The sequence below is a fragment of the Chiloscyllium plagiosum genome, unplaced genomic scaffold (assembly GCF_037043375.1).
Source record: "Chiloscyllium plagiosum isolate Xiang-an unplaced genomic scaffold, Cpla_swu_hap1 HiC_scaffold_45, whole genome shotgun sequence".
NCBI lineage: Eukaryota > Metazoa > Chordata > Chondrichthyes > Orectolobiformes > Hemiscylliidae > Chiloscyllium > Chiloscyllium plagiosum.
Window position 1 is genome coordinate 64,160,049 of NW_028270183.1, and position 10,958 is coordinate 64,171,006.

At 41.6% G+C, this 10,958-nt stretch overlaps 1 non-coding gene across 1 annotated transcript; it reads right to left on the minus strand.

Moving 5' to 3' along the window:
* Positions 1–4,866: 4,866 nt before the first annotated feature.
* Positions 4,867–4,939, minus strand: trnar-acg (transfer RNA arginine (anticodon ACG)). The gene has a single exon. It is a non-coding gene; the product is annotated as a tRNA-Arg (tRNA).
* Between the last annotated feature and the right edge of the window lie 6,019 nt (positions 4,940–10,958).

A 10,958-nucleotide genomic window follows, 5' to 3' on the forward strand; every position in this document is an offset into this window, starting at 1 on the left:
TACTTTTTCTCAAGGATAATGTCTCTTGATATCGTTTTTAACAAAGGCATTTTAAAACAGTTCGGGCTCCAAATCTGATGAAGTGTTACAGAGATGAAAATGTTCACTGAGAGGCCTTTCGTTTCTCCGTAAACAGCTGAGGCTTAAGGCCAAAGATTTAATGTTTTAGAAATGGAAAAAGAGTGTTCATTCTGAAAAGTTGAATTCCGGTTTTTAGATCCTGCAGCAGTGGTGCACTAACTAATAACCTCTCTCCTTCTGCCCTTTTAATTTTTAACTGTAAGCCTCTGTTTCATTTTTACTGTTTTCAAGGTGCTTTTTTTTGGGATTGTTGTGTATTTTCAGAACAGCATAAGTAAGTCTACTTTGGATAGAGTAAGTTCTGTGGGTATCCAATATTCTGTTTTTTGTTTTTCAATCCGTCATTTTGTGAATAATTTTTGTAACTAGTTTACTCGGCTAATTTTTACTGTACGCTTAACGAAAAAAATATAACGTTACGGTCTGGGTTGTCTGCTTAATAACGTTTTTAATGGTTTAGCCTCGTCCATAACAAATTGGGAGGTAGTTGATGGATTAAAAGAGCAACTGATAGGTGCTTGCGTCTTTATTTCGGGTGTTGATTTCGATTAGGGTAGGCAATGCTTGGGAAAGCAATGTCTCAGTTCGGTACAAAGAGTTGTCTTGCTATGGACGATGTAAAGTTGGCAGTTTTACAAAAAAATAATTCAGGCCGTGCTTCTGGAATTAGCAGACATACTGGGGTTGTATTTGCCTCTTTCTGTGAGGAAAGGAGAGATCATTCCCGCAGTAGCTCAGCTTTTAACTAAGCTGGAAAATCCATGAGAATCTGTAGAGATGGTTAAACTTTATTTGAAAATGAAGCAGCTTGAGTTAGACTCGAGAGACAAGGAAAGGACACCAGATTTGAAGCAGTTTGAGATACGATTCGAAGTAGAAAGAGGGAAGAAGAGAGATCAGCAGAGCGGAGAAAATGGGAGACAGGGTTTGGACTTCAGAAATTGGCAATTATTAAAGGAATTCACCTTAAAAGGCTGGAGAGAAAGGCTGAAGATAAGCTTACTGTGGAAGAGCATATTGTTAAAACGGCAATGTTAGCAGCTGAAATGGCTGATTTTTATGAAGTGGTCCATAAAACAGGAATGGGTTTCCAGAATCATTTTAAGTCTGAAGGATAGAAACTGGGGCAAAGAGAAATCCATACGTGGAAAGGGAAAGTTAAATCTCTGTGAAAATCATTAGGATAACTTATCACAGAGGAAATAGGAAACTCTTGAAGGGTACAAGATCTGAGGTTTTCATTGCAATAAAGTAGGCCACATGAAATCAGTGTTGGAGAACTAGGGAAAGCACTGGAAATTCAGATGCAGGGAAACGAAACAAGCCTGGATGTTTTGTTGGCGTGGCAATAGAAAGCACAGTGGAGGGTGGAAAGCGGCATCAGAGTGCACAAGCCGATCAGAGGTTGGTAAGGGGGAAGTGCCACATCTGCTTTAACAATATACCTGCAAAGTTAAAGTTCATTTACCTTGGCCGGGGGTAGCAGATAGAGAGGGAACAATATTGAGGGACACAGGATCGTGCCCGTCTGTGATTCAGAAGGAGGGGGAAACATATACTCCTGAAGAACTATGTATACGGGAATTCATGGTGGGACGAAAAATTGCTCAGTTATGTACAGTGAGGCGAGAGTGGGCAGAAAGAGTGGGGAATTTCTGCTGGGAGGTCTGGACAAACTCTCAGCTCCAAGAATACAATTTGTGCTTGCAAATGATATAGCTCAATCACCGGTAAGCGTGCTGCCTACTCCAGTTGAAAAGCCAGTCGAGATGCAGGCAAGTGCAGCAATGCAGGACGTTTATCAAGGAATTTTCCCAGATTGTGTCTTAATGCGATCACAAAGTCACAAGCTGAAGCAGGACAAATCAAAAGGCACGGATATGGAAGCTGAAATATGATTACAATTTTTTTTGTCAGGTAGGTGGGACACAGCAGGGGACAAACGTTAAAAATTGCCAGTATATTCAGCTCTACTATGCTACTGAGTTACAGCAGAAAGATGAATAATTAAAGCAGTTGGATCAGAAGACATGTACTTGGAAGGAGAGTGAATGCATCCCCATGTGATATTACTTAGCAAATGATATGTTAAGGAGGAAGTGGAGAGCAACACATACTCAAGCAAGTGAGAAATGGGCAGAATTTATTTTTCCAGTAGGGTACAGAAAAGTGGTGCTGCGAGTGCCGCATGTGCCACACATTGGAGGGTACGTAGACGTGATGAAAACGGAGGCTAAAATACAAAGACATTTTTACGGCCTGGATTGCAGGGGAATGCATTTGAATTTTGCCAGACGTGTCATACATTTCAACTAATAGGAAAACCATGGGAAATAATAAAGCCTGCACTTTTAATATCTATCCCAGCGTTCGACGAATCTTTCTTAAGTGTCTTCATTCATTGTGAAGTTTTCCTACATCCAATAAAAGATGGGAATAAGCATTAATTAACAGAAAAAGGATATATTGAGGAGATTTCCAAATGTTGTTCAATCATGCAATATGACAGCTAAAAGGATAGTGGACGAATTACGGTTTTTTTAAAAAAACTAGATTAAGACTACCATCAGAGATACAAGTAGCTCAAGGGTCAAACTTCACGTCCAAACTTTTCATAGAGTGTTTAGATAGCTTGGAAATAAAACGATTCAAATCTACTGTGTACAATCCAGAATCACAGGGTGCATTGGAAAGGTGACGTCAATTATTAAAGACTATATTGAGGTATTATGGTTTGGAGTAGCCAGATTATTTCCATAAGGGAGTTGCGTCAGTGCTGTTTGCGATCTGAGATGCACCAAAAGAATCCACCAAACTAAGTCCATCTGAAACCAATTTTGGGCATAAAGTAATAGGACCATTAAAATTTATTAAGGAAAAATTAATAAGTCCGATTACAGAGACCACGCATTTGGATGATGTGTCAAATTTTAGAGTTGAACTAAATAATGTTGGGAAGTTGTCGAGACAGTATTTAAAAGTATCACAGCAAATGGTGAAGCAGAAAGTGTATTAGAAATCAAAGAATCACAATTTTGCCGCTGGGACTAATGCAATTATTTAAAATTCATTAACCTGTGAAACTTTAAAGCAAGGTTTAAAATACCTTATCAAATTGAGAGGAAATTGAGTGTGGTTAGCTACTTGATAGGGACTCCAGTCATGAAGGAATCTCACAGAATGTGATGGGAATATGCTCTAACTGTATTTTGGCAGAGAACGAACGCAAGAGGAGAATGTGTTTTTGACTACGACACACTGGGAAGAACCAATGTCAGGGAATTCTGCATTGGAAGTTCCTGAAATAAAATTGGACAATGCAAAAGTTGTCCAAAAAGTTATTCAGTTATCTTCCAGAAGAAAATCGAAAGAGTTATTACTCTTGCATGGGGAGATCTGCTGAAATCTACTGGGAATTAATAATCTAATTGTATATGATATAAATATAGGAGATGCTGTTCTGACTCTGTAACATCCTTGCAGGCATAACCCTTTAAAGTTGTACAAGTTCATAAGGAGATATCACGTATGCACCAATATGGCATAACCGAAGTGAGTTTCAATGAATAGAGTTCACCCATCATCATGGTGCCAAAGCCAGAAAAGACCCAACAGTTATGTGTGGACTACCACAAAATCAATGTTGTTAGAAAGACTGATGCGTATACATATCTGCAGTTGGAGGACTGTGTGGAAAAGATTGGAGGAGCAACTTGCATTTCTTAGTTGGACTTCCTCAAAGGTTACTGGTAGTGAACTTTGACAGAAAGATCAAAGGCAAATTTGTAACGCCAACTGGCCTGCAGAAATTTAAAGTAATGCCGTTTGTACGAAAAACACTTCAGCCACATTTCAGAGGTTAACTGACAGGGTAATTGCCGAATACGCAACAGATTGGTGTATATTGTGCCTGGTGACTTTCAAACTCTCGTGGATTGAATATTTACAGCATTTATCGGGCTTTTTTGATCGAATGCGGAAGTCAAACTGGTTTGTAAACCTAGCTGAAAGTGAATCTGCCAAATCCAAAGTCACCTTCCTGGGAAACGTCGTTGAACACGGACAAATAGCCCCACGGGATGCGAAATCGAAAGTTACAGGGGACTTTTACACATTGTTGACGAAAAGAGCAGTACTACGGTTCCCCGCATTGAGTGGCTTTTACTGAAAGTTTGTGCTGAATGTTTGCAGTGGGACTATTCCATTCACCGAACGGTTAAAAACAGGCAAGAAACTTCAGTGAACACAAGACTTTCAAAATGTTGTTTTTCTCAGAGCAGAGCTGATTGAGAGGAGACATGATTGACGTGTACGAAATAATGAGGAGCAAGGAATTACAGATTGAAGAAAACATTTGCTCTTGATCGATCACCAGGGTTGGTAGATTTCAGATAAGATGCAGAAAGCTTTGAATAGACTGGTAGGAAAACTTTATCAGTCAGCGGGTAGGAGACTCGAGAACTCACACTCTATAAAGATCAGTTGGACAGTTCACCCTTCATTCTTCTCTGATTCCACTGGCCAAAGAGTTTCGAAAAATGCTCAAAGCAGAGCATCACCGCGAGCAACAGTTATTCGATCGGGGGCTTTATGAAATGGAAAGGTGCCCATAAGTCACCCACGCGACTATTCGGCTTCCCTCCTGTGATGACGCTGGGTCATTGACTCTCATGTTCTCGGGGGCATTTAATGAAGGCATTCTCGTTCCTGCAGATGAGGAGCTCACACCTTATTTCGGCTTTTGAAAAATCAATTTTTAAGCGGGATTAAAATCTGCGCGGCTGGCGAGCCAGGTAGGATTCGAACCTACAGTCTCCTGATTCGTAGTCAGGCGCGTTATACATTGCGCCACTGGCCCGATGCCCAGCTTCAACAGCCGTGATGTTAATACGGACACAGTTAATAGCAGTCATGTTCACCAGTTGAACAAGCAATAAAGATAATCACTGTCACTGCTTCAGTCTAATCTTCATCACCTTTCAAAGCAACGAATTTTCCAAAAAGAAAACACATATGTCCTCATGAAGCTTCCATTCACACTCTGTCTGCTTAGTCAGTTAATGGAATGTGATGTGATGAATTTCGAATCCACTTCTTCAGCATAACTGACGTGAATGTGAGCCGAATCACCACATTGTATATACCAGTTAATTTTCAGAGGTTTCGAGTACAGTAGCGACTTTTGCGAATATGCAGGAAAGTGAAAACTGTGAACCGAGCAAAAAAATCCCTTCATGGAAATTAATCCAGTGCAAAGTCAAACATATGAGGATGGCAGATGACGTAAACATTCCTCTGCATCACTCTGCACAGCTGCTTCTCCAAGAATTGACTCTTTGCAGAATTCTTCTTTGTAATTTTGACTGTCCCGGTTGTAGATATTCTTTCAATCCACAACAAGTATCCTGCTGAAAACTACTGACTTAAGAATAAAATAGTTGAGTATCTGTTCGACCAGCTGATGTCCCAAAGTTCCGTGTTCCATGTGAATACAAGTTCTTGCAGGTGAAATTGGAGCTCCGAGCCTGATGTCCCACTGCTTCTTGATGCGTGGGAATTGAAGCCGGTCTCCTTAAGGCGGGAGCTTTTAGCCTCGATATTTCACGCGCCTCTATATCATCAGAGAATGGCATTACGCTCACCGATTGCATTTTCGCAGCCACATGCTCGCGCTGAACGCCATTACCATTTCCAATTAGTTTTGGGTGCATTGCAAATCAATTTCTCTGATTCCACGCCCTTGAACTGGGATTATATGACATGCCATTATATGATTACGTCAAGAAGTGAGGAAATTGGTGAAGTAACCGATGTTAAAATACAGTGTTATTGAGAAATACATTTCAGCAATACCCTGCAGTATCCCATCACCCTTTGAAGTTTTGTAGATATCTCGCAAACGTAACATCCTACAATCTCAGTGTTGCAATCTCTACAGTCTCTCCGGACATAGAAGCGATATATATGCAACCGAATCTGAGTTCCCACATCTCAGTCACTGTTTGACAAGTATTCCTTTGTGCGTGTGTTTCTGTTCTTGGCATAACCTCTGCCCCGATCCTTATTGCTTTTTGCATCGTGCTTTTCCATGTGGCGCCAGGATCATGAAATGGTTCTTCCTTGGCATTGTCAACACAGTAAGTTCTGCTCGAATCACTGTCACAGCAATCGGCATTTTACCCGTTTTACTCCATGTAATATGTGCTTAGCAAACGTTGAGAAAAACAATCTATGTTTTACATAAAAATACTCTACGTGGTGATAAGTTTCCTTCTTCAAACACCCGCTATCTCACATCTTTGCGTTTCACATATCATAACCACCCTTTATCGAAGAAATCTCTCCCTCCCACAAGAACTAATTCGCCTAAACGTCTACCCTCCCATTTCACTGAGGTATTGCGCAATATAATTCTCACATTTACACTGTTCATTCTGTACTACTGCGGTCACTGTTTTGGGTGAAAGTGTTCAAACCCATGGTCGGCATCTTCAAGCAATTCAATCCATTTAGCTGCAGCTGTTCTGTAATTAATCCTCATGGAGCAGCTTTTACTGACACGGACAAGAGATTACTGGAACATCGGGCTCAGGGTAAGTGTACAGCGCAGGATTGAGCAAATGATGTTTTATTGGAAACGACAAGTTTCTGTGGCTTTCTCCAGTCAATTATTTCATTTGCTCATTCGGTTCCCCCGAAATATTGCGTGCAGTTCTGCAATTCACATTACAGGAGTCATGTGATCACACTGGAAACCATGCAGAAATTTACCAAGTTGAAAAGTTTAGGTTATGAAGACAGATTGTTTTGACTGGGGTTGTTTTCTTAAGGCAGAGGAAACTGTGAGGATACATGTTTCATATGCACTAAGTAATGAGCGACATGGACAATGCAGACTAAAAGAAACGTTTCCTCTTGACCGATCAACAGGGGTGTAGACTGAAGTTAAGAAGTGGAAAGGATTGAGGATATCTGCAGAAAAATCTCATCAGCAAGCGGATGGTTGAATCTGGATTCACTGTCTGAACCCACACAACCTTCAGAAATACACGGATCTGAACTTGAGTTGTTAATGCATATAAGGCCAAGTGATGAAAGTGAATAAAGATAGTCAAGCGATTGCATCTGACGAAAGCATGTACAACGACCTTGAGGGCTGTCATTCTACACATACGTGGTATTCGTGTAGCTGTGCATGGTGGGCTAGCAGGTCCATTTTTTCCCTTCCTTCGCTGTGACACGGCTTTGATTCTCAGTCCGGGAGTTGGATTTGTTTTGATCCTGACAGTGACATCAGCAAAAGCAGACCCCCTGCAAGTGGAGTGTTTTTAGTACCTCGGATCAATAAATGACGTCGAGAAATGAGAGATGATGTCCCAGACTCTTAAATAAAGGGGACGGTGCCTCGGCAGTCTCTGCTCATTCAGACAGATCACTCGCCATTCTCCTCTGATTCCACTTCCTAAAGGTTTTCCCAAAATTGTCAAAGCTGAGACTTGGCTCTGTGTCTCGTTTCCTTCACAATCGCAGGTGCCACAGTGAACCTCAGAAAGTTGAAAGGTGTAGAGGGCAACCTGATTGAAGAATTCAGCTTTCCCCCCAGTGATGACTCTGGGATATTGACTCTGACGGTCGCAGGGGTATTTAATGAAGGGACTCCTGTCCCTGCAGTTCAAGGTGCAAACCTCACTTCGGCTTCAGAACAGTCAGTTTTAAGTGCAATAAAGTCAGCGCTGCCCGCAAGCCAGGTTGGAATCGAAGCTCCACACAGTAGATCTGTAGTTAGATATGTTATCCATTGTGCCACTGACCCGTTGTATGTGCTACATTGTGCGGTAAATTAACTTGTATGTGAAGTTGAAGCCTGCCAGTCTTGCTCTTGAACCAAGTCGAAACCTTAACTACAATCTCTGGACCGTAACCAAGCGCATTATCCATTGTGACACTGCGCTTGCGCGTGCTTGAGGTTGGCATTCTGCAGAGTTGTGATCCAAACACGGACATGACCAATCGTACTCATGTTCACAAGTTGAATAACCAGGAAAGATAACCACCGTTACTGCTTCACTCCAATGATCCACTCTTTGTGCAGCTGGAGGTTTTGTAACGAAAAGACATTCATCCTCATGAAACTTCCATTCACTTTGTGTCTACTCAGCCATTCAATGGGATCTCCGCTCATCTGATGAATTTCAAATTCACTGCACTGATTTTGCTCCATCACTTTTGATCAACTAATGCCTAATCACAACATCGTATTCAAGCTGATTTGCGAAGTCTGAACGTATTTGAACGGCATGTGCGAGTTTACAAGAAATTCAATAAAATGAAATGACCAAAAAAAATCCCTTTCTGCCCAGAGCAGAGTTAGCCATATGAGATAGCTCAGAGAGAGAAAACATTACCTCCATTTCTCTCAGTGCAGATGTCAACAGAAGCTGCTCCAGATACAGTTGGAACTTCCAGCTTGATATCCCAGTGCTCCCTGCTTCGTGTCAATGGAAGCTGCTGCAGTTCAGGTTGGAGCTCCCAGCCTGATGCGACGTATACCACGTCAATAGAAACTGCTCCACGCAATGTTGGAACTCCCAGTCCCCGGCATTTCAATTCACTCTGTACTTTCAGTGAAATACTTCACACTCAATGATTTCATTTCTGAACTCATATCCGTTGCCTCATCCTCATCCGCATTTCCAGTTTGATCTTCGCTGCTGCACCACACAGTTTCTCGTATTCCAGGCATGAAACCTGGCACTATATGATATTCCACAGCAATGGTCACTTCCTTGTATGACGAAATTGCTAAAGTAACCGATGGTAAACTACATTTCTTTTGCAGAAATACATTCCAGCAATTCCCTGCGCTATTCCCTGATGCTTTCATTTTCTGGAGAACTATATCAATCTTCACCTTCAACAAACTAAGTGATGAAATATCCATCGGCTCCAGAGATACCGAAGTTAACCATTCAGCTCACCATGAGTTTGCATGTCTCAGTCACTGTTTGTCAAGTATTACTACTGTTCATGTGGTCCTGTTCCTAACATATCCTCTGCCACTATCTTTACTGCTTTTTGCATCATGCTATTCCATGCGGTGCCGGTATCATGCAGTGGTTAGCGCTTTGCGTAGTGGCAGCAGAAAGATCATCTGCAATTTGATTTCCAGTATTGTCACTTGTTACCGTTTTATGCAGAGTAAGACATGCTTAACAAAAGCAGGAGCGAATCAATCTTTTTTGACATGAAAATATTCGTCGAGGTGATGATTTTGCTCCTTCAAACCCTCGCCCTTTCACATCTCTGCTGTCTCTGTATCAGGATTCAAACCCACCAATTCTCGGAGATTTCTCCCCATCCCACGATCAGTAACCCTGCTTTAGGTTCCTCCTCCAATTTCCCTGAGGCATTTGGCTATCAAGCACTCGAATTGACATTGTTCAGTCTGTGCAGCTGTAATCAATGTTGTTGGGCGAACGTGACCAAATCCCACAATTAGGACCTTAAAACCAATCGATCCATTTACATACTGCTGTTGTGAGATCAGTGCTCATGTAGCAATTTTTACTGACATGTTCCGGAGATCACTGGAACATCAGGCTCAGGAAAATGACACAATGCATATTTGTTTTTTTTTTTGGAAACGATCAGTTTTTCTGTTCTAATTTCAATAGAGAAGAGGAGATTGTGAGGAAACATGATTGAAATGTGCAAAACAATGAGAGATAAAAGCATGTTCGGCTGAAAGAAATGTTTCCTCTCGGACAAACGCCAAGTGGTGTCGATTAAATGTACGAGGCAGAAAGTTTTCAGTAGATAAGCAGTAAAAACTTTATCCACCAGTTGTGGTGGTGGATAAATCTGCAACTCATTGTGATGAAATCAACACAACCTTCAGAGATATTCAATCTGTTTCGTGATGCTAAGGCATACAAGGCAAAGAGCTGGAAAATGAAATGAGGATAGTGAAGCGGTTGTTTCTGCAAAGAACGCGTCCAACACATTTGAGGGCTGTCAGACTACGTGCCTCCGACCGTTGTACTCGTCCCTGGTCGTGTCGTGGTTCTGAATTGGCACTTTTACCACTGCAGCCCGCGTTCAATTCCCAGTAAGGGCTGTTTTGTTCAGCATCAACAGCGTGGGCTTCTGTGATAGGATTCCTTACAATGCTTCGAATCAATCAATGTCTCCACGAACATCAGAGTCAATGTTCCAGCCTCTTAAAGAAGGAGAAGGTGCCTCGGCACTCCATGAACCAACATGAGACTGAGATATTTATTTTGTTTCCTTGCCATTACTATGAGCCGCAGCGATTGGGTCGATGGCTCTGTGAAATTGAAAAGTGCCGATTCGCAGTGTGTGGGACTATTTGGTCTTCCTCACTTGTGCGACATTGACTGTGATGTTCTCCAGGATGTGTACTGAAAGAGATTCTCGTTTAGCATATCAGGAGCTCAAGATTCATCTCGGCTTCAGAACAATGAGGAAGATTAGGTTGTGAGATTAATAAATACCTGTGTTAACCTCGAGCGAGAGCGGAGTGAAATCTACAATGTTCTGATCTTGAGTCAGGCACGTTAGACTTTGCGCCACTAGCCCCATATGTTCTTCACGCTTTCATGCTTCAGAGTTTTGATGTTAACAAGGACAGGAGAAATAGCAGTCATATTCAAAAATTTAACCAGGAAAGAAAATCAACACCACTGCTTCAGTCCAATCCTCCCCACGTTGTGTTTCAGCGCGATTAATAATGAAAACATATCTGTCATGATGAAACTTCCATTCAGCCTCTTGTCTGTTCAGTCATTAAATGGGATCATCGGTGATCCTGTAAATTTCAACATTAGTTTCCAGCTTTTCCTCCATAAATCAAGATA